The 22,777-nt window shown below is 36.5% G+C and overlaps 1 protein-coding gene across 10 annotated transcripts in view; it reads right to left on the bottom strand.

Moving 5' to 3' along the window:
• The window catches only part of MYT1L (myelin transcription factor 1 like), a 2,965,652-nt gene that overhangs the window by 1,476,404 nt on the left and 1,466,471 nt on the right, over positions 1-22,777 (bottom strand). The window lies entirely within an intron of this gene.

The following is a 22,777-nucleotide window of genomic DNA, read 5'->3' on the forward strand; positions in this document are numbered from 1 at the left end:
ATACCCTAGATCAACTTTATTACAAGCTGAGATAAGTACAAACTTGCAGTGTTATAAGATAGTACTGAATTTTATTTTTTCTGTTTATTGTTTCATTGAATATTGTGTTAAAAATAGTACTGCATTTATCTGCTTATTTATTTGTTTACTGAAAATTGGAAGCTCTCTCTCTCTCTCTCCCTGTCTGCAGTTAGTTTATTCATCTCACTTCATTGTTATTCAGTGTAGAAGTCTTAGCCTAGAGGGATTCTCTGTGCCTTAAAGTCTTAGTCCCTTATCTCTGAAATTATTTCTGCTGAATAGTTGCATACTGGAGCTGTTTGGTTAGCTTTTGCATACCCTACATCAACTTTATTACAAGCTGAGATAAGTACAAACTTGCAGTGTTATAAGATAGTACTGAATTTTATTTTTTCTGTTTATTGTTTCATTGAATATTGTGTTAAAATAGTACTGCATTTATCTGCTTATTTATTTGTTTACTGAAAATTGGAAGCTCTCTCTCTGTCTCTCCCTGTCTGCAGTTAGTTTATTCATCTCACTTCATTGTTATTCAGTGTAGAAGTCTTAGCCTAGAGGGATTCTCTGTGCCTTAAAGTCTTAGTCCCTTATCTCTGAAATTATTTCTGCTGAATAGTTGCATACTGGAGCTGTTTGGTTAGCTTTTGCATACCCTACATCAACTTTATTACAAGCTGAGATAAGTACAAACTTGCAGTGTTATAAGATAGTACTGAATTTTATTTTTTCTGTTTATTGTTTCATTGAATATTGTGTTAAAAATAGTACTGCATTTATCTGCTTATTTATTTGTTTACTGAAAATTGGAAGCTCTCTGTCTCTCCCTGTCTGCAGTTAGTTTATTCATCTCACTTCATTGTTATTCAGTGTAGAAGTCTTAGCCTAGAGGGATTCTCTGTGCCTTAAAGTCTTAGTCCCTTATCTCTGAAATTATTTCTGCTGAATAGTTGCATACTGGAGCTGTTTGGTTAGCTTTTGCATACCCTACATCAACTTTATTACAAGCTGAGATAAGTACAAACTTGCAGTGTTATAAGATAGTACTGAATTTTATTTTTTCTGTTTATTGTTTCATTGAATATTGTGTTAAAAATAGTACTGCATTTATCTGCTTATTTATTTGTTTACTGAAAATTGGAAGCTCTCTCTCTGTCTCTCCCTGTCTGCAGTTAGTTTATTCATCTCACTTCATTGTTATTCAGTGTAGAAGTCTTAGCCTAGAGGGATTCTCTGTGCCTTAAAGTCTTAGTCCCTTATCTCTGAAATTATTTCTGCTGAATAGTTGCATACTGGAGCTGTTTGGTTAGCTTTTGCATACCCTACATCAACTTTATTACAAGCTGAGATAAGTACAAACTTGCAGTGTTATAAGATAGTACTGAATTTTATTTTTTCTGTTTATTGTTTCATTGAATATTGTGTTAAAATAGTACTGCATTTATCTGCTTATTTATTTGTTTACTGAAAATTGGAAGCTCTCTCTCTTTCCCTGTCTGCAGTTAGTTTATTCATCTCACTTCATTGTTATTCAGTGTAGAAGTCTTAGCCTAGAGGGATTCTCTGTGCCTTAAAGTCTTAGTCCCTTATCTCTGAAATTATTTCTGCTGAATAGTTGCATACTGGAGCTGTTTGGTTAGCTTTTGCATACCCTACATCAACTTTATTACAAGCTGAGATAAGTACAAACTTGCAGTGTTATAAGATAGTACTGAATTTTATTTTTTCTGTTTATTGTTTCATTGAATATTGTGTTAAAATAGTACTGCATTTATCTGCTTATTTATTTGTTTACTGAAAATTGGAAGCTCTCTCTCTGTCTCTCCCTGTCTGCAGTTAGTTTATTCATCTCACTTCATTGTTATTCAGTGTAGAAGTCTTAGCCTAGAGGGATTCTCTGTGCCTTAAAGTCTTAGTCCCTTATCTCTGAAATTATTTCTGCTGAATAGTTGCATACTGGAGCTGTTTGGTTAGCTTTTGCATACCCTACATCAACTTTATTACAAGCTGAGATAAGTACAAACTTGCAGTGTTATAAGATAGTACTGAATTTTATTTTTTCTGTTTATTGTTTCATTGAATATTGTGTTAAAATAGTACTGCATTTATCTGCTTATTTATTTGTTTACTGAAAATTGGAAGCTCTCTCTGTCTCTCCCTGTCTGCAGTTAGTTTATTCATCTCACTTCATTGTTATTCAGTGTAGAAGTCTTAGCCTAGAGGGATTCTCTGTGCCTTAAAGTCTTAGTCCCTTATCTCTGAAATTATTTCTGCTGAATAGTTGCATACTGGAGCTGTTTGGTTAGCTTTTGCATACCCTACATCAACTTTATTACAAGCTGAGATAAGTACAAACTTGCAGTGTTATAAGATAGTACTGAATTTTATTTTTTCTGTTTATTGTTTCATTGAATATTGTGTTAAAATAGTACTGCATTTATCTGCTTATTTATTTGTTTACTGAAAATTGGAAGCTCTCTCTGTCTCTCCCTGTCTGCAGTTAGTTTATTCATCTCACTTCATTGTTATTCAGTGTAGAAGTCTTAGCCTAGAGGGATTCTCTGTGCCTTAAAGTCTTAGTCCCTTATCTCTGAAATTATTTCTGCTGAATAGTTGCATACTGGAGCTGTTTGGTTAGCTTTTGCATACCCTACATCAACTTTATTACAAGCTGAGATAAGTACAAACGTGCAGTGTTATAAGATAGTACTGAATTTTATTTTTCTGCTTATTGTTTCATTGAATATTGTGTTAAAAATAGTACTGCATTTATCTGCTTATTTATTTGTTTACTGAAAATTGGAAACTCTCTCTGTCTCTCCCTGTCTGCAGTTAGTTTATTCATCTCACTTCATTGTTATTCAGTGTAGAAGTCTTAGCCTAGAGGGATTCTCTGTGCCTTAAAGTCTTAGTCCCTTATCTCTGAAATTATTTCTGCTGAATAGTTGCATACTGGAGCTGTTTGGTTAGCTTTTGCATACCCTACATCAACTTTATTACAAGCTGAGATAAGTACAAACTTGCAGTGTTATAAGATAGTACTGAATTTTATTTTTCTGTTTATTGTTTCATTGAATATTGTGTTAAAAATAGTACTGCATTTATCTGCTTATTTATTTGTTTACTGAAAATTGGAAGCTCTCTCTCTGTCTCTCCCTGTCTGCAGTTAGTTTATTCATCTCACTTCATTGTTATTCAGTGTAGAAGTCTTAGCCTAGAGGGATTCTCTGTGCCTTAAAGTCTTAGTCCCTTATCTCTGAAATTATTTCTGCTGAATAGTTGCATACTGGAGCTGTTTGGTTAGCTTTTGCATACCCTACATCAACTTTATTACAAGCTGAGATAAGTACAAACTTGCAGTGTTATAAGATAGTACTGAATTTTATTTTTTCTGTTTATTGTTTCATTGAATATTGTGTTAAAATAGTACTGCATTTATCTGCTTATTTATTTGTTTACTGAAAATTGGAAGCTCTCTCTGTCTCTCCCTGTCTGCAGTTAGTTTATTCATCTCACTTCATTGTTATTCAGTGTAGAAGTCTTAGCCTAGAGGGATTCTCTGTGCCTTAAAGTCTTAGTCCCTTATCTCTGAAATTATTTCTGCTGAATAGTTGCATACTGGAGCTGTTTGGTTAGCTTTTGCATACCCTACATCAACTTTATTACAAGCTGAGATAAGTACAAACTTGCAGTGTTATAAGATAGTACTGAATTTTATTTTTCTGTTTATTGTTTCATTGAATATTGTGTTAAAATAGTACTGCATTTATCTGCTTATTTATTTGTTTACTGAAAATTGGAAGCTCTCTCTCTCTCTGTCTCCCTGTCTGCAGTTAGTTTATTCATCTCACTTCATTGTTATTCAGTGTAGAAGTCTTAGCCTAGAGGGATTCTCTGTGCCTTAAAGTCTTAGTCCCTTATCTCTGAAATTATTTCTGCTGAATAGTTGCATACTGGAGCTGTTTGGTTAGCTTTTGCATACCCTACATCAACTTTATTACAAGCTGAGATAAGTACAAACTTGCAGTGTTATAAGATAGTACTGAATTTTATTTTTCTGTTTATTGTTTCATTGAATATTGTGTTAAAAATAGTACTGCATTTATCTGCTTATTTATTTGTTTACTGAAAATTGGAAGCTCTCTCTCTCTGTCTCCCTGTCTGCAGTTAGTTTATTCATCTCACTTCATTGTTATTCAGTGTAGAAGTCTTAGCCTAGAGGGATTCTCTGTGCCTTAAAGTCTTAGTCCCTTATCTCTGAAATTATTTCTGCTGAATAGTTGCATACTGGAGCTGTTTGGTTAGCTTTTGCATACCCTACATCAACTTTATTACAAGCTGAGATAAGTACAAACTTGCAGTGTTATAAGATAGTACTGAATTTTATTTTTTCTGTTTATTGTTTCATTGAATATTGTGTTAAAATAGTACTGCATTTATCTGCTTATTTATTTGTTTACTGAAAATTGGAAGCTCTCTCTGTCTCTCCCTGTCTGCAGTTAGTTTATTCATCTCACTTCATTGTTATTCAGTGTAGAAGTCTTAGCCTAGAGGGATTCTCTGTGCCTTAAAGTCTTAGTCCCTTATCTCTGAAATTATTTCTGCTGAATAGTTGCATACTGGAGCTGTTTGGTTAGCTTTTGCATACCCTACATCAACTTTATTACAAGCTGAGATAAGTACAAACTTGCAGTGTTATAAGATAGTACTGAATTTTATTTTTTCTGTTTATTGTTTCATTGAATATTGTGTTAAAATAGTACTGCATTTATCTGCTTATTTATTTGTTTACTGAAAATTGGAAGCTCTCTCTCTCTGTCTCTCCCTGTCTGCAGTTAGTTTATTCATCTCACTTCATTGTTATTCAGTGTAGAAGTCTTAGCCTAGAGGGATTCTCTGTGCCTTAAAGTCTTAGTCCCTTATCTCTGAAATTATTTCTGCTGAATAGTTGCATACTGGAGCTGTTTGGTTAGCTTTTGCATACCCTACATCAACTTTATTACAAGCTGAGATAAGTACAAACTTGCAGTGTTATAAGATAGTACTGAATTTTATTTTTTCTGTTTATTGTTTCATTGAATATTGTGTTAAAAATAGTACTGCATTTATCTGCTTATTTATTTGTTTACTGAAAATTGGAAGCTCTCTCTCTCTGTCTCTCCCTGTCTGCAGTTAGTTTATTCATCTCACTTCATTGTTATTCAGTGTAGAAGTCTTAGCCTAGAGGGATTCTCTGTGCCTTAAAGTCTTAGTCCCTTATCTCTGAAATTATTTCTGCTGAATAGTTGCATACTGGAGCTGTTTGGTTAGCTTTTGCATACCCTACATCAACTTTATTACAAGCTGAGATAAGTACAAACTTGCAGTGTTATAAGATAGTACTGAATTTTATTTTTTCTGTTTATTGTTTCATTGAATATTGTGTTAAAATAGTACTGCATTTATCTGCTTATTTATTTGTTTACTGAAAATTGGAAGCTCTCTCTCTCTCTCTCTCCCTGTCTGCAGTTAGTTTATTCATCTCACTTCATTGTTATTCAGTGTAGAAGTCTTAGCCTAGAGGGATTCTCTGTGCCTTAAAGTCTTAGTCCCTTATCTCTGAAATTATTTCTGCTGAATAGTTGCATACTGGAGCTGTTTGGTTAGCTTTTGCATACCCTACATCAACTTTATTACAAGCTGAGATAAGTACAAACTTGCAGTGTTATAAGATAGTACTGAATTTTATTTTTCTGTTTATTGTTTCATTGAATATTGTGTTAAAATAGTACTGCATTTATCTGCTTATTTATTTGTTTACTGAAAATTGGAAGCTCTCTGTCTGTCTCTCCCTGTCTGCAGTTAGTTTATTCATCTCACTTCATTGTTATTCAGTGTAGAAGTCTTAGCCTAGAGGGATTCTCTGTGCCTTAAAGTCTTAGTCCCTTATCTCTGAAATTATTTCTGCTGAATAGTTGCATACTGGAGCTGTTTGGTTAGCTTTTGCATACCCTACATCAACTTTATTACAAGCTGAGATAAGTACAAACTTGCAGTGTTATAGGATAGTACTGAATTTTATTTTTTCTGTTTAATGTTTCATTGAATATTGTGTTAAAAATAGTACTGCATTTATCTGCTTATTTATTTGTTTACTGAAAATTGAAAGCTCTCTCTGCCTCTCCCTGTCTGCATTTAGTTTATCCATCTCACTTCATTGTTATTCGGTGTAGAAGTCTTAGCCTAGTGGAATTCTCTGTACCTTAACGTCTTAGTCTCTTATCTCTGAAATTATTTCTGCTGAATAGTTGCATACTGGAGCTGCTTGGTTAGCTTTTGCATACCCTACATGAACTTTATTACAAGCTGAGATAAGTACAAACTTGCAGTGTTATAAGATAGTACTGAATTTTATTTTTTCTGTTTATTGTTTCATTGAATATTGTGTTAAAATAGTACTGCATTTATCTGCTTATTTATTTGTTTACTGAAAATTGGAAGCTCTCTCTCTGTCTCTCCCTGTCTGCAGTTAGTTTATTCATCTCACTTCATTGTTATTCAGTGTAGAAGTCTTAGCCTAGAGGGATTCTCTGTGCCTTAAAGTCTTAGTCCCTTATCTCTGAAATTATTTCTGCTGAATAGTTGCATACTGGAGCTGTTTGGTTAGCTTTTGCATACCCTACATCAACTTTATTACAAGCTGAGATAAGTACAAACTTGCAGTGTTATAAGATAGTACTGAATTTTATTTTTTCTGTTTATTGTTTCATTGAATATTGTGTTAAAATAGTACTGCATTTATCTGCTTATTTATTTGTTTACTGAAAATTGGAAGCTCTCTCTCTGTCTCTCCCTGTCTGCAGTTAGTTTATTCATCTCACTTCATTGTTATTCAGTGTAGAAGTCTTAGCCTAGAGGGATTCTCTGTGCCTTAAAGTCTTAGTCCCTTATCTCTGAAATTATTTCTGCTGAATAGTTGCATACTGGAGCTGTTTGGTTAGCTTTTGCATACCCTACATCAACTTTATTACAAGCTGAGATAAGTACAAACTTGCAGTGTTATAAGATAGTACTGAATTTTATTTTTTCTGTTTATTGTTTCATTGAATATTGTGTTAAAATAGTACTGCATTTATCTGCTTATTTATTTGTTTACTGAAAATTGGAAGCTCTCTCTCTCTGTCTCCCTGTCTGCAGTTAGTTTATTCATCTCACTTCATTGTTATTCAGTGTAGAAGTCTTAGCCTAGAGGGATTCTCTGTGCCTTAAAGTCTTAGTCCCTTATCTCTGAAATTATTTCTGCTGAATAGTTGCATACTGGAGCTGTTTGGTTAGCTTTTGCATACCCTACATCAACTTTATTACAAGCTGAGATAAGTACAAACTTGCAGTGTTATAAGATAGTACTGAATTTTATTTTTTCTGTTTATTGTTTCATTGAATATTGTGTTAAAAATAGTACTGCATTTATCTGCTTATTTATTTGTTTACTGAAAATTGGAAGCTCTCTCTGTCTCTCCCTGTCTGCAGTTAGTTTATTCATCTCACTTCATTGTTATTCAGTGTAGAAGTCTTAGCCTAGAGGGATTCTCTGTGCCTTAAAGTCTTAGTCCCTTATCTCTGAAATTATTTCTGCTGAATAGTTGCATACTGGAGCTGTTTGGTTAGCTTTTGCATACCCTACATCAACTTTATTACAAGCTGAGATAAGTACAAACTTGCAGTGTTATAAGATAGTACTGAATTTTATTTTTTCTGTTTATTGTTTCATTGAATATTGTGTTAAAATAGTACTGCATTTATCTGCTTATTTATTTGTTTACTGAAAATTGGAAGCTCTCTCTCTGTCTCTCCCTGTCTGCAGTTAGTTTATTCATCTCACTTCATTGTTATTCAGTGTAGAAGTCTTAGCCTAGAGGGATTCTCTGTGCCTTAAAGTCTTAGTCCCTTATCTCTGAAATTATTTCTGCTGAATAGTTGCATACTGGAGCTGTTTGGTTAGCTTTTGCATACCCTACATCAACTTTATTACAAGCTGAGATAAGTACAAACTTGCAGTGTTATAAGATAGTACTGAATTTTTTTTTCTGTTTATTGTTTCATTGAATATTGTGTTAAAATAGTACTGCATTTATCTGCTTATTTATTTGTTTACTGAAAATTGGAAGCTCTCTCTCTGTCTCTCCCTGTCTGCAGTTAGTTTATTCATCTCACTTCATTGTTATTCAGTGTAGAAGTCTTAGCCTAGAGGGATTCTCTGTGCCTTAAAGTCTTAGTCCCTTATCTCTGAAATTATTTCTGCTGAATAGTTGCATACTGGAGCTGTTTGGTTAGCTTTTGCATACCCTACATCAACTTTATTACAAGCTGAGATAAGTACAAACTTGCAGTGTTATAAGATAGTACTGAATTTTATTTTTTCTGTTTATTGTTTCATTGAATATTGTGTTAAAAATAGTACTGCATTTATCTGCTTATTTATTTGTTTACTGAAAATTGGAAGCTCTCTCTGTCTCTCCCTGTCTGCAGTTAGTTTATTCATCTCACTTCATTGTTATTCAGTGTAGAAGTCTTAGCCTAGAGGGATTCTCTGTGCCTTAAAGTCTTAGTCCCTTATCTCTGAAATTATTTCTGCTGAATAGTTGCATACTGGAGCTGTTTGGTTAGCTTTTGCATACCCTACATCAACTTTATTACAAGCTGAGATAAGTACAAACTTGCAGTGTTATAAGATAGTACTGAATTTTATTTTTTCTGTTTATTGTTTCATTGAATATTGTGTTAAAAATAGTACTGCATTTATCTGCTTATTTATTTGTTTACTGAAAATTGGAAGCTCTCTCTGTCTCTCCCTGTCTGCAGTTAGTTTATTCATCTCACTTCATTGTTATTCAGTGTAGAAGTCTTAGCCTAGAGGGATTCTCTGTGCCTTAAAGTCTTAGTCCCTTATCTCTGAAATTATTTCTGCTGAATAGTTGCATACTGGAGCTGTTTGGTTAGCTTTTGCATACCCTACATCAACTTTATTACAAGCTGAGATAAGTACAAACTTGCAGTGTTATAAGATAGTACTGAATTTTATTTTTTCTGTTTATTGTTTCATTGAATATTGTGTTAAAAATAGTACTGCATTTATCTGCTTATTTATTTGTTTACTGAAAATTGGAAGCTCTCTCTCTGTCTCTCCTTGTCTGCAGTTAGTTTATTCATCTCACTTCATTGTTATTCAGTGTAGAAGTCTTAGCCTAGAGGGATTCTCTGTGCCTTAAAGTCTTAGTCCCTTATCTCTGAAATTATTTCTGCTGAATAGTTGCATACTGGAGCTGTTTGGTTAGCTTTTGCATACCCTACATCAACTTTATTACAAGCTGAGATAAGTACAAACTTGCAGTGTTATAAGATAGTACTGAATTTTATTTTTTCTTTTTATTGTTTCTTTGAATATTGTGTTAAAAATAGTACTGCATTTATCTGCTTATTTATTTGTTTACTGAAAATTGGAAGCTCTCTCTCTCTATCCTGTCTGCAGTTAGTTTATTCATCTCACTTCCTTGTTATTCATTGTAGAAGTCTTAGCCTTTAGGGATTCTCTGTGCATTAAAGTCTTAGTCCCTTATCTCTGAAATAATTTCTGCTGAATAGTTGCATGCTTGAGCTGTTTGATTAGCTTTTACATACCCTATGTCAACTTTAATACAAGCTGAGATAAGTACAAACTTGCATTGTTATAAGATTGTACTGACTTTTATTTTTTCTGTTTATTGTTTCATTGAATATTGTGTTAAAAATAGTACTGCATTTGTCTGCTTATTTATTTGTTTACTGAAAATTGGAAGCTCTCTCTCTCTCCCTGTCTGCAGTTAGTTTATTCATCTCACTTCATTGTTATTCAGTGTAGAAGTCTTAGCCTAGAGGGATTCTCTGTGCCTTAAAGTCTTAGTCCCTTATCTCTGAAATTATTTCTGCTGAATAGTTGCATACTGGAGCTGTTTGGTTAGCTTTTGCATACCCTACATCAACTTTATTACAAGCTGAGATAAGTACAAACTTGCAGTGTTATAAGATAGTACTGAATTTTTTTTTCTGTTTATTGTTTCATTGAATATTGTGTTAAAATAGTACTGCATTTATCTGCTTATTTATTTGTTTACTGAAAATTGGAAGCTCTCTCTCTGTCTCTCCCTGTCTGCAGTTAGTTTATTCATCTCACTTCATTGTTATTCAGTGTAGAAGTCTTAGCCTAGAGGGATTCTCTGTGCCTTAAAGTCTTAGTCCCTTATCTCTGAAATTATTTCTGCTGAATAGTTGCATACTGGAGCTGTTTGGTTAGCTTTTGCATACCCTACATCAACTTTATTACAAGCTGAGATAAGTACAAACTTGCAGTGTTATAAGATAGTACTGAATTTTATTTTTTCTGTTTATTATTTCATTGTATATTGTGTTAAAATAGTACTGCATTTATCTGCTTATTTATTTGTTTACTAAAAATTGGAAGCTCTCTCTCTCTCTCCCTGTCTGCAGTTAGTGTATTCATCTCACTTCATTGTTATTCAATGTATAAATTTTAGCCTAGAGGGATTTTCTGTGCCTTAAAGTCTTAGTCCCTTATCTCTGAAATTATTTCTGCTGAATAGTTGCATACTGGAGCTGTTTGGTTAGCTTTTGCATACCCTACATCAACTTTATTACAAGCTGAGATAAGTACAAACTTGCAGTGTTATAAGATAGTACTGAAATTTATTTTTTCTGTTTATTGTTTCATTGAATATTGTGTTAAAAATAGTACTGCATTGATCTGCTTTTTTGTTTACTGAAAATTGGAAGCTCTCTCTCTCTCTCCATGCCTGTAGTTAGTCTATTCATCTCACTTCATTGTTATTCGGTGTAGAAGTCTTAGCCTAGAGGGATTTTCTGTGCCTTAAAGTCTTAGTCCCTTATCTCTGAAATTATTTCTGCTGAATAGTTGCATACTGGAGCTGTTTGGTTAGCTTTTGCATACCCTACATCAACTTTATTACAAGCTGAGATAAGTACAAACTTGCAGTGTTATAAGATAGTACTGAATTTTATTTTTTCTGTTTATTGTTTCATTGAATATTGTGTTAAAATAGTACTGCATTTATCTGCTTATTTATTTGTGTACTGAAAATGGAAAGCTCTGTCTCCGTCTCCCTGTCTGCAGTTAGTTTATTTATCTCACTTCATTATTATTAAGGTGTAGAAGTTTTAGCATAGAGGGATTCTATGTGCCTTAAAGTCTTAGTCCCTTATCTCTGAAATTATTTCTGCTGAATAGTTGCATACTGGAGCTGTTTTTTTAGCTTTTGCCTACCCTACATCAACTTTATTACAAGATGAGATAAGTACAAACTTGCAGTGTTATAAGATAGTACTGAATTTTATTTTTTCTGTTTATTGTTTCATTGAATATTGTGTTAAAATAGTACTGCATTTATCTGCTTATTTATTTGTTTACTGAAAATTGGAAGCTCTCTCTGTCTCTCCCTGTCTGCAGTTAGTTTATTCATCTCACTTCATTGTTATTCAGTGTAGAAGTCTTAGCCTAGAGGGATTCTCTGTGCCTTAAAGTCTTAGTCCCTTATCTCTGAAATTATTTCTGCTGAATAGTTGCATACTGGAGCTGTTTTGTTAGCTTTTGCATACCCTACATCAACTTTATTACAAGCTGAGATAAGTACAAAGTTGCAGTGTTATAAGATAGTACTGAATTTTATTTTTTCTGTTTATTGTTTCATTGAATATTGTGTTAAAAATAGTACTGCATTTATCTGCTTATTTATTTGTTTACTGAAAATTGGAAGCTCTCTCTCTCTCTCTCCTGTCTGCAGTTAGTTTATTCATCTCACTTCATTGTTATTCAGTGTAGAAGTCTTAGCCTAGAGGGATTCTCTGTGCCTTAAAGTCTTAGTCCCTTATCTCTGAAATTATTTCTGCTGAATAGTTGCATACTGGAGCTGTTTGGTTAGCTTTTGCATACCCTACATCAACTTTATTACAAGCTGAGATAAGTACAAACTTGCAGTGTTATAAGATAGTACTGAATTTTATTTTTTCTGTTTATTGTTTCATTGAATATTGTGTTAAAAATAGTACTGCATTTACCTGCTTATTTATTTGTTTACTGAAAATTGGAAGCTCTCTCTGTCTCTCCCTGTCTGCAGTTAGTTTATTCATCTCACTTCATTGTTATTCAGTGTAGAAGTCTTAGCCTAGAGGGATTCTCTGTGCCTTAAAGTCTTAGTCCCTTATCTCTGAAATTATTTCTGCTGAATAGTTGCATACTGGAGCTGTTTGGTTAGCTTTTGCATACCCTACATCAACTTTATTACAAGCTGAGATAAGTACAAACTTGCAGTGTTATAAGATAGTACTGAATTTTATTTTTCTGTTTATTGTTTCATTGAATATTGTGTTAAAATAGTACTGCATTTATCTGCTTATTTATTTGTTTACTGAAAATTGGAAGCTCTCTCTCTGTCTCTCCCTGTCTGCAGTTAGTTTATTCATCTCACTTCATTGTTATTCAGTGTAGAAGTCTTAGCCTAGAGGGATTCTCTGTGCCTTAAAGTCTTAGTCCCTTATCTCTGAAATTATTTCTGCTGAATAGTTGCATACTGGAGCTGTTTGGTTAGCTTTTGCATACCCTACATCAACTTTATTACAAGCTGAGATAAGTACAAACTTGCAGTGTTATAAGATAGTACTGAATTTATTTTTTTCTGTTTATTGTTTCATTGAATATTGTGTTAAAAATAGTACTGCATTTATCTGCTTATTTATTTGTTTACTGAAAATTGGAAGCTCTCTCTCTCTGTCTCTCCCTGTCTGCAGTTAGTTTATTCATCTCACTTCATTGTTATTCAGTGTAGAAGTCTTAGCCTAGAGGGATTCTCTGTGCCTTAAAGTCTTAGTCCCTTATCTCTGAAATTATTTCTGCTGAATAGTTGCATACTGGAGCTGTTTGGTTAGCTTTTGCATACCCTACATCAACTTTATTACAAGCTGAGATAAGTACAAACTTGCAGTGTTATAAGATAGTACTGAATTTTATTTTTTCTGTTTATTGTTTCATTGAATATTGTGTTAAAATAGTACTGCATTTATCTGCTTATTTATTTGTTTACTGAAAATTGGAAGCTCTCTCTCTCTCTGTCTGCAGTTAGTTTATTCATCTCACTTCATTGTTATTCAGTGTAGAAGTCTTAGCCTAGAGGGATTCTCTGTGCCTTAAAGTCTTAGTCCCTTATCTCTGAAATTATTTCTGCTGAATAGTTGCATACTGGAGCTGTTTGGTTAGCTTTTGCATACCCTACATCAACTTTATTACAAGCTGAGATAAGTACAAACTTGCAGTGTTATAAGATAGTACTGAATTTTATTTTTCTGTTTATTGTTTCATTGAATATTGTGTTAAAATAGTACTGCATTTATCTGCTTATTTATTTGTTTACTGAAAATTGGAAGCTCTCTCTCTGTCTCTCCCTGTCTGCAGTTAGTTTATTCATCTCACTTCATTGTTATTCAGTGTAGAAGTCTTAGCCTAGAGGGATTCTCTGTGCCTTAAAGTCTTAGTCCCTTATCTCTGAAATTATTTCTGCTGAATAGTTGCATACTGGAGCTGTTTGGTTAGCTTTTGCATACCCTACATCAACTTTATTACAAGCTGAGATAAGTACAAACTTGCAGTGTTATAAGATAGTACTGAATTTTATTTTTTCTGTTTATTGTTTCATTGAATATTGTGTTAAAAATAGTACTGCATTTATCTGCTTATTTATTTGTTTACTGAAAATTGGAAGCTCTCTCTCTCTATCCTGTCTGCAGTTAGTTTATTCATCTCACTTCATTGTTATTCAGTGAAGAAGTCTTATCCTAGAGGGATTCTTTGTGCCTTAAAGTCTTAGTCCCTTATCTCTGAAATTATTTCTGCTGAATAGTTGCATACTGGAGCTGTTTGGTTAGCTTTTGCATACCCTACATCAACTTTATTACAAGCTGAGATAAGTACAAACTTGCAGTGTTATAAGATAGTACTGAATTTTATTTTTTCTGTTTATTGTTTCATTGAATATTGTGTTAAAAATAGTACTGCATTTATCTGCTTATTTATTTGTTTACTGAAAATTGGAAACTCTCTCTGTCTCTCCCTGTCTGCAGTTAGTTTATTCATCTCACTTCATTGTTATTCAGTGTAGAAGTCTTAGCCTAGAGGGATTCTCTGTGCCTTAAAGTCTTAGTCCCTTATCTCTGAAATTATTTCTGCTGAATAGTTGCATACTGGAGCTGTTTGGTTAGCTTTTGCATACCCTACATCAACTTTATTACAAGCTGAGATAAGTACAAACTTGCAGTGTTATAAGATAGTACTGAATTTTATTTTTCTGTTTATTGTTTCATTGAATATTGTGTTAAAAATAGTACTGCATTTATCTGCTTATTTATTTGTTTACTGAAAATTGGAAGCTCTCTCTCTGTCTCTCCCTGTCTGCAGTTAGTTTATTCATCTCACTTCATTGTTATTCAGTGTAGAAGTCTTAGCCTAGAGGGATTCTCTGTGCCTTAAAGTCTTAGTCCCTTATCTCTGAAATTATTTCTGCTGAATAGTTGCATACTGGAGCTGTTTGGTTAGCTTTTGCATACCCTACATCAACTTTATTACAAGCTGAGATAAGTACAAACTTGCAGTGTTATAAGATAGTACTGAATTTTATTTTTTCTGTTTATTGTTTCATTGAATATTGTGTTAAAATAGTACTGCATTTATCTGCTTATTTATTTGTTTACTGAAAATTGGAAGCTCTCTCTGTCTCTCCCTGTCTGCAGTTAGTTTATTCATCTCACTTCATTGTTATTCAGTGTAGAAGTCTTAGCCTAGAGGGATTCTCTGTGCCTTAAAGTCTTAGTCCCTTATCTCTGAAATTATTTCTGCTGAATAGTTGCATACTGGAGCTGTTTGGTTAGCTTTTGCATACCCTACATCAACTTTATTACAAGCTGAGATAAGTACAAACTTGCAGTGTTATAAGATAGTACTGAATTTTATTTTTTCTGTTTATTGTTTCATTGAATATTGTGTTAAAATAGTACTGCATTTATCTGCTTATTTATTTGTTTACTGAAAATTGGAAGCTCTCTCTCTGTCTCTCCCTGTCTGCAGTTAGTTTATTCATCTCACTTCATTGTTATTCAATGTAGAAGTCTTAGCCTAGAGGGATTCTCTGTGCCTTAAAGTCTTAGTCCCTTATCTCTGAAATTATTTCTGCTGAATAGTTGCATACTGGAGCTGTTTGGTTAGCTTTTGCATACCCTACATCAACTTTATTACAAGCTGAGATAAGTACAAACTTGCAGTGTTATAAGATAGTACTGAATTTTATTTTTTCTGTTTATTGTTTCATTGAATATTGTGTTAAAATAGTACTGCATTTATCTGCTTATTTATTTGTTTACTGAAAATTGGAAGCTCTCTCTGTCTCTCCCTGTCTGCAGTTAGTTTATTCATCTCACTTCATTGTTATTCAGTGTAGAAGTCTTAGCCTAGAGGGATTCTCTGTGCCTTAAAGTCTTAGTCCCTTATCTCTGAAATTATTTCTGCTGAATAGTTGCATACTGGAGCTGTTTGGTTAGCTTTTGCATACCCTACATCAACTTTATTACAAGCTGAGATAAGTACAAACTTGCAGTGGTATAAGATAGTACTGAATTTTTTTTTCTGTTTATTGTTTCATTGAATATTGTGTTAAAATAGTACTGCATTTATCTGCTTATTTATTTGTTTACTGAAAATTGGAAGCTCTCTCTCTGTCTCTCCCTGTCTGCAGTTAGTTTATTCATCTCACTTCATTGTTATTCAGTGTAGAAGTCTTAGCCTAGAGGGATTCTCTGTGCCTTAAAGTCTTAGTCCCTTATCTCTGAAATTATTTCTGCTGAATAGTTGCATACTGGAGCTGTTTGGTTAGCTTTTGCATACCCTACATCAACTTTATTACAAGCTGAGATAAGTACAAACTTGCAGTGTTATAAGATAGTACTGAATTTTATTTTTCTGTTTATTGTTTCATTGAATATTGTGTTAAAAATAGTACTGGATTTATCTGCTTATTTATTTGTTTACTGAAAATTGGAAGCTCTCTCTGTCTCTCCCTGTCTGCAGTTAGTTTATTCATCTCACTTTATTGTTATTCAGTGTAGAAGTCTTAGCCTAGAAAGATTCTCTGTGCCTTAAAGTCTTAGTCCCTTATCTCTGAAATTATTTCTGCTGAATAGTTGCATACTGGAGCTGTTTGGTTATCTTTTGCATACACTACATCAGCTTTATTGCAAGCTGAGATAAGTACAAACTTGAGATGTGATAAGATGGCACTGAATTAAATTTTTTTTTATTGTTTCGTAGAATATTGTTTACTGAAAATTGGAAGCTCTCTCTCTCTGTCTCTCCATCTGCAGTTAGTTTATTCATCTTACTTCATTGTTATTCAGTGTAGAAGTTTTACCCTAGAGGGATTTTCTGTGCCTTAAAGTCTTACCCTGGGATTCATGAAGCTTGCACCTGACGCAGACGTAGCGTAGGTAGAATAACGTCAAATATGGCCGTCGAGCGATTCAGGTACGATCCAGTACCACATGCACTACCAGCATACGCCAGAATTCCGCAGCCCTCGGCATAGGTATGCTAATCACCCCATGCGCAGTGTCACACCATGCAAATGAAGGCAGATAGTGATTCATGAAGTGGTGCAGGTGTAGCATAAACCCACGGAAATGTAAACCAAAAAACACGGTTTACATTTTCCCAAACAGAACATCGGAGCTATGGAAGCGGACCAGACTAATGTATTACAAAGTTAACATATGCCAATGGCGAAATACACAGCCAATGGCATAAGAAAAGATGCACAACACCTAAAAAACATTTAATGTCATGTCCACAGTAACGCACAGTACAACCGCAGGGCATGTGTGCGCAAACCGGAACATAAAGAAATTATATAAAAATCTCATAAAATCACAATGTTTACACCATAATACACAATGGTAGGCATGTAACACCACAACCAAGGTGCAAGGCTTGCTAATGGCCTGCGACAGTGTTTGGCGCGGTAACTATGAATTAGTAGTCAATGCCATGCAAATGAGGCAGATAATACTGAATCGCAAATGTCCCGCCGGATGAAGGTTGTACCATACAGCGCAGCGCTATAACACCGAGGAGTGGCTCAGAGGGCATACATGACAGCAGCAGAGGGGTGTGCTACCATGGCAGTAAGCACATTGGAGCAATGCAAATCTGGCCTGGCCGTTGCTAAGTAAAGCTGCAGGACAGGGGTGGGGAGGAAGGTATAGAATCATTTAGCTGAGAGCACACATGGTGCCCAAAAGCGCATATATATGGGGTTGAAAACATGTCCAAAACCCAGTAAGCGGATGCACACACTGCTAACAATAGCACAAACAGGAAGGTCAGGAGAAGAAAAGAAGAAAATGCCGAAGTAGGGTAATTGGAGTACTAATGAGCAATCAACACCAATCAACTCACGGTGGCAAATAGACGGCAGCTGACAAGTCTGCTCACAGAAACCTGAAAAACAGGATAGGGGAGGCATTGGATTGCAAAGATAGGAGATCTGTCATAGCAGAGCAAAGCAAACCGACAGTAGACCGTCAATAGCACACATTACACAAGATACGCCAGGTCTAGGAAAGTACAAATGAAAGCAGGATGCAAGCCGGAAAATGGTAGGTGGAATGTGCAGAAATGTAAAGGGAAGGTCAAGATGTAATCCACGTCAGCCATATGTAATTCAACACCAAAGGCACCACAATAGTAGTTCCAGTAGTAAAACACATAAGATACCCTGTAGCTATGATCGTACATACACACCCTATGACATCATCGGTGTTCACAGCACAATAGTATAAAGTGTGAAAGCACCCTACACACACCTGTGTATTCCCAAGCACTGCACCATAGGTGTAAACACACGGGGAACTTTTAAAATGTACATGTTGGGAGCTGCCATAGCTGTGATTCATAAGCATGTGTTAGAGACTGACGCTGTTGTGGAGGATGATGCCGACAACCACCACAGGCCCTAGAGGAGGAGAATAGTGTTCAGACCAAGGGTAACCTACCAGGGGCTACATGATCTGGAGATAGTAGAGCGTTACAGGGTGGACAGGGACAACCTACAGCAAATAGTGGAGCTGTGCCAGCCACGCCTGAGAACCAGAAACAACAGAGGGGAACCCATCCCAGTGGACACGAAGGTATGTGTAAGCTTGTGAATACTAGCCACAGGTACCTTTCAAAGGCCAACTGGAGATATAATGGGGATCTCACAGGCATCAGAATCCAGGGTACTACACCATTTCCTGGATGCCATGTTACCACATGCCAATGAGCATATATACTTCCCCTGAACACAGGAGGAGTTGGCCAGCAATATGCATCATTTCCACCGTGTGGCACACTACCCAGAGGTACTGGGTGCGATAGACTGCATGCACATACAAATCAAGTCACCACCCGGTGAGCATGGTAGGCGCTACATAAACCACAAAGGATTCCACTCCATCAACTGCCAGGTCATGTGCAATGCCCAGGGCATTGTCATGGATGTGTGTGCTGGCAGCCCTGGAAGCTACCATGACTCACATATCTGGCATGCCTCACAGCTGTATCAGGTATTTGTCAGGGGGGGACATCCCACATGGCCACCTTGTGGGGGATGCTGGCTATGCACTGGAGCCATGGATGATGACTCCCATCAGAAATGCACACACACCCATGCAAGAACGCCATAATGAGGCACAAGCACAAACCAGAATCATCATAGAGCATGTGTTCAGGATGCTGAAATCACGGTTCTGGTGCTTGGACACATCTGGCGGAGCCTTGCAGTACTCTCCAGGCACGTGTGCCCACATCATCATAGTATGTGCCATGCTACATAATATGATCCTGCGGAAACAACTGCAGCAGGGACAAAATGGTGAAGGCCCTCATAGCCCACCACAATTGCCAAGGCCATCACAGACACAGAGGGATTCAGACCATGAACACACTGTGCCAGCCCCAGTAGGCAGACGGAGGCATGCCCAATATGCCTATGCCTTGGCAAAGGGGGAACGTATAGCACATACTCTGACAGTGTAGGCCCCTACGGACTGACACACCACTCCACCTGCACACACAGTAAAATGGACGGCACACAAACACGACCACCTGTAAATTGCAATGTATAGGTGGACCACTGTGTGAATCCTACATAGGCAGCCCTCAACCATTGTACACACAACTGCTATCGGAACACGGAATGTCAACACCTGAACAGTACATGCGCCTATCAGCATATGGTGGTGCTGTGTGTATAGGTTCCCAGGTATATCGGTAGGTACATGGCTGATTGTCAGAGGCCATCCACCAAATGGGGCAAACAGTGTCCGTTATCGCCACAACATTGAGTAATCAACTGTCGCTTAGTGGAGCAGAGGCAATTGTGGGAGCACATGTGTGTAAGCACTGTTCTGCACACACTCAGCATGGAGACCCTGCTGCGTTAATGAGGGGCTCCACGTAATATAATCATGGATGTTGTGTCAAGGCATGGGGTGTACCCATGACAGGTATTCGTCACCCCAGCATGCTCCACCTACGGTTGTTTGAAAGTGTAGCACAGTATCGTGTGTGGCTCACTGTGATATACATACCCAATGCCGGAGCACATCCAGTAAACATCACATGGACATACCATTAACTGGACTCAGCAATATGTAAACTAACTGAGTTACCCATGCGAGTGCAGTATGGAGTAACAGCCATAGTATACCCCACATACAAAACGACATAACACGTGTACAAATCCCAGATGGCCGTGTGTTAAATGCAGTGACCATCATGCATGTTCCCGGTCCCACATTCTGCAAGGGATTTAATGTAATCCCGAAGGCACAGTAATGTATGTCGGATGCAGGTCATCAGATCATATGTGTAGCACACGTTAGTGGGAATATGCATTGCCCACTGCTGGTAAGCGACGTTTAAATATGACTATATGGATATGTGCGAAACAGGGATAAGCTTCACAGAATTTCGCGCAGATCATGGTCAATGATGTCCAGAACAGGTGAAACCAGCATTAATCACCCCTGTACTAATAGCACCTGCTCTGAAGGGTAAAACGACCACTGCAAGGAGTAGAACACACAATCATGTATAGAATCACCTAACACTATTGCTAGCCAAGATGTACCTATGGTAGGGTTGCCACCTCTTCAAATGACCAATGTGGGACATACGTCAGATGTCTGCAAGCCGACACATATACCCGGCCATTACAAAATTGAGAACTTCACTGTTTTGCCTAGATAAAAGCTCATCCTTGTAATGTCTACTTACTTATTCTGTTTCTAGAACATATAGGTGGTTCAGATACAGAATAACTGTTTCATGCAACTATTACATAAACTATAGGAAATAAGTATGTTCCAAAATCTCAGGACATTTGCCATGTTTACAAATATTATGCAGGACACAACTGCCCAAAGAGGGACTGTCCCTCGCAGAGTGGGACAGCTGGTAACCCTAACCTACGGCAGGTGTGTAATGTGACAGGTACAGACACAAACGTGCGGAGTCCAGGAAACAGAATACACCAACAAGTACACAATGAAAGGTGTAGCTTGCCTGTCACTTTCCCCGTCAGATATATATATATATATATATATATATATATATATATATATATATATATATATGTACACATATATACATATATATAATACAGATAGAAAGGGCGATAGAGTGATATATGTTGATATATACTGATTCAGCGATATCTGCAAATATATATAGATAGGTCAACGACATTCATAACACCTCAGAGGTACAAATAAATAGGATACCACCAACTATGGAATGTGTAACATACCGACATGCATAATCACGAGGCTGAAAGACCGAAAGAACACAGTACCAGAACAGTACAACCGCGAGTAATAGTATGATGATATGAAGGGACATTTAGTTACCGCTGCCGGTGTTGCGGTCCACGTAGGTACTGTGTTCAACTGTGTTTGTGAGTGCTGTAGTCTGTGTATGTGTGTGTTGAGGGTGCCGTGTGCATCCCCGTGTGACTGTAATGTGTGTGTGTGTGTCCGCATCATGTATCTATTAGTGCCAACTCAGAGGTAGATCATTACGGTAGGTGTGGGTATAGCTAGCCGTAGGCATACGGTTACCACCTGTCCCACATTAGGAGGGACAGCCCTTCCCTGGGCAGGTGTGTCCTGACATAAATCATTACAAAGGGCAAATGTCCGGGATTGTAGGACATTAATATGTCCCATATATAATGTAATAGTTGCAAATAGTTATGCCTGTATGTAAGAAACGTAAATGTTACATGCAATATGATAAGTAGCCAAAGTCCCACAATAGGTATGTATTGAGGATAAAAGTATGTGCTAACCTGTGTACTGACCGTGGCTGTGTGTTGGCCTGTAAACACCGCTGTGCGTCCCACAAGTGTCCAACAATGGCCATATGAAAAGGTGTCAACCCATGGCAAAGAGGTTGTGTTACCAACACAACCACAATGACTGCAAATATCTGGGACAGAAATACACAGGATAGCTGTCATTTAGACATATCCTTTTACATATCGCTGCAATTCCAGAGGTATGGAAGTAGCAACCTCACCTGCATACTATATAGAAACCAATTAACAACAGCCCAATGTACAATCCCGTAACATAAGTCTACTAACTGATAGCGCTTTAATTAGGGACGGGGCCCACACACATATATCTGGAATATGTAGAAATGCAAGCCCCACAAACCTGTATATGCTACGTACACCCACCGACATCCCCCACACTAGAAACCATAGCAATACAGACTGTAACAACAGCACAAACATCCAGTCAGTCAATTACATCTGCAGAACCGTCAACATACCTTGTGAGAGGCACAATTAAAGGCACCATGCAAAATTGCAGCCGTTATAAAATGGAACAAACGGCGATGTTACAGGTTTTGTTTGCAATAGTCCGTTATCAGATGTTGGGATGACAGGTACACCCACATGTTGAACCACATACTCTAGCAGTCACACACAATCCACGGGGGACATGAATCCAAAGTATAATTGTCTCCATGCATAGCAGTTGCAATTACACATAACAAAACACAATACAGGCCGTCTCCCCGAAGGTAGGGCAAGTGGAGAATTCAATTATACCCCACTGTTGCCATGTAATTGGCGAATGGAGTAGCTGCACAGCTGATATGCAAGTAATTAGTCACTCAGGAGCACCAATTGGTGGGAGGAAACCACATGTTACAGGTATCGACATATATAAGGATGACTTGCCAGACATTCAAATCGTATGCTCATACAAAATACCTGTTTAAGCAGTGTGAGAGAGATAGAGATGAAAGTCCGTAATGATAACAAGGTATGTAGAAGACTCTGTATGTACGTTTATGTATAGCATGTTTTTTATTAATAATTTACTGTATGTATAGCCTGGTTTGCATTAATTAAAAGTGTCCGCGATGCATAAAGTGGGAAAAGGTATTTATGTAGTGATGTCTTGCTGAGTATACTAACGCATGTAGAAACTGTGCGTCCAGCAGTGGGCCACAAGGTACACATCACAGACACCACAAGGGATGCTACATGAGGGCTTTAAACAGAACAATTCCATACAACCTGCCGTCAGTGGTAGGGTATGTCCAACAAGTACTTGCCAT

The sequence above is a fragment of the Protopterus annectens genome, chromosome 1.part0, assembly GCF_019279795.1.
Source record: "Protopterus annectens isolate FY-2018-M chromosome 1.part0, PAN1.0, whole genome shotgun sequence".
In the NCBI taxonomy this organism is placed as follows: domain Eukaryota; kingdom Metazoa; phylum Chordata; order Ceratodontiformes; family Protopteridae; genus Protopterus; species Protopterus annectens.